Here is a 2539-nt window from a genome sequence, read left to right as displayed (position 1 = left end):
TGTATTCTGTGTGGGAAAAGGTGATTTTGTGTGTGGACGAACAGCTGAAATACATCAGGGCCTACATATCTTTAATTCTGCATTTCACAAAAAGATACATATTTGATCTATTCATTACCCACAATTTCTCTATTGTCTTTTCAAAAGTAGAGATGTATGAAATAGTTTAATTTTCTGCTGGTTCATTTCTCTTCTGTTTTCTGAGGAGAGGAAAAAAGAAATAGAAAAACAGAAATGCTTTACATAAAGAAGATCTCTGAAAAGCAAAGTAGATGCTATTTATGTAAAGTCCAGTCTCCTGGAGCTATGGTTTTGCTTACAAATGAGTCCAACATTGAATTTTTACTGATTCAAATACTTGGCCTTTCTAGTTTTGCAAGTTGCATTTTAAACCCAATGTTAAGCTATGATTATAGTAGATATAGTATAGTAGAACTGAAAATTCCAGAAGTTAATAAATATTCAGATGCCCTGATTTTATGATCGACCAATTTTTTTTCCCCAATTACATATTTCTCCAAGAATTTGTATTGGCTTTGTGAAACTAGAAACTTTTCAGATATGTAAATCAATCTTAGTGTTACTGTGCAGTATTCTTTAAATTAAATTACAGTACAGATATCAGATTCTAGCAGTTCTTTTGCTGCAATGAGATAATTTCTGGAGGCAAGACACCTGGCCAGGATAGAGTAGTGATTAATTTTATGTGTTTAGGGTGCAATCATCACTCAGAAAAAGGCTTAGGGTTTGGATGATGGATGACGGGTAAAGTGCAGGCTGATAGGACATGGCCCATGAATCTGTTCTACATCATCAGTTCCTTTGATCACTGGCAGAAGTTCAGAGATACTTCTTTGCATCTGTCCAAAATAAACAAGGCTACCATATACCTTTTGCAAGATCACTTTTAAATAAAGGCTTGTTTGTGGGGGAGAAAACACCTTTATTTTTTTCAACAATGGTTGAGGGAAATAAAAACAAACACTTCGTCTTGCATTTACATGCACTTTTACAGGCAGAAATACATTGAGTGTGTGTGCGTCCATGTCTATACACATATATATACACATTTTAATGAAAGATGATACCATAAAAGCATTTTTTTCCCCTTGCAAACTGATACCTATGTTGACACCATAGAGGGGATTCAGCATAGCTGCTGAAAAACAGTGTTACACAGCCTGTCATGAGAAGAAAGCCCTAAGTTATAGCAATGCTATGCAGCATTTCTTCTTCATTAGTAATGGTGGTGTGACTACAAATTGTTGGGAATCTTTCTCACTACTGATAGCAAAATGAACTGTGTAACCAAAATAATTTTGATTAATAATTCAGAAGAGTTAAAGGGTGAAGAGATAGAGAGGATTTGTGCCAACCTACCAAAAACAAAAAAAAAATTGTATCTCAATTAACAAAACATAATTTGATAATTGGAAGCAAATGCTTCTTTATCATATGATTTCTACTTTTCTTTACCCAATGCTGTCCCCTGCAGGGTGTAAGAAATCAGATCACAGAAGTACTCAGAGGCTAAAAAAGATATTTATTTTTTTTTAATCCAGGAGTAAGAGAGGAATAACTGAATTAACATCATGTTCTCTATCAGAATTCATTATCAAGCCAGCATGGTTTATGAAAAATCCTTTCAGAAGCTTGACTAGGTGCTGTGATGGGCATTCCTTGAAAATATTCTCTTATATCTCATGGCATACGTGCAAGACTTCTTTCCACAGGTGTTATGAATTCCTAGTGCTCGTGCTGATAGCCTGTCTGTGAGCAATAAGATGTTAAGCATTTCTTTTATATGTCTCATCAGCTGCACTTGGACAAGAAAATCAAACAGAACACATAAATTATAAAATACCTCTCAATGGACTTTTTTATCATTTTATAGAATGAGAAGTAAAGGGTATCCAAGACTGCTCTGTATATGTAGAAAATGCTAAGCTACTACTCTGCTTAAAAGACAGGTGACCCCCCATAAAAGAATTACAACTCATCTCGGAAAGACATTAAAAAAGGTAAAGGGAAGCATAAAGGTGGACAGCTGATCAGATTTAATTAATAAGATCATCTTAGAACCAGACAAAAACAAAACATGGAGCTTAAAAAAAACCTCTGGGAGCATTTGTTATCACATAGAAATCATACTCACATGATTGTTGTCTCCTTACTCAGCTGGAAAGCTGCTTTATCTGACTAAGTGCAAATACTGAAATGTTCATTAGCTCTCTTGAAACACCTTGACTTGTCTTTATTGAGTTGCATTTCATCCATAGCCTTTGCACCTGGGGGCACACAATAAATTTTTCTTCACAAAGGGTTTCTCAAGAGTGGTGTGACTGTTCCTTTTCTCCCCAGAGTCTGAATGCATTGCATCATCTTCTATCATATTTACAAGCCTGGGGCCCGGGATGAAGAATTGTTTAGTATCTCCAAACCAAAGCTTGCCACGTAGCAGATCAAATTGTTGTTGCTCTGCCACTGAGCTGACTCAGTACTTGCTTGTTTGATTTAAGGCACAGTTCCACTGTGAAAA

Source organism: Motacilla alba, chromosome 11 (assembly GCF_015832195.1).
Source record: "Motacilla alba alba isolate MOTALB_02 chromosome 11, Motacilla_alba_V1.0_pri, whole genome shotgun sequence".
Taxonomy (NCBI): domain Eukaryota; kingdom Metazoa; phylum Chordata; class Aves; order Passeriformes; family Motacillidae; genus Motacilla; species Motacilla alba.
The sequence above is the reverse complement of the archived record's forward strand: the minus strand, read 5'-3'. Positions refer to the sequence as shown.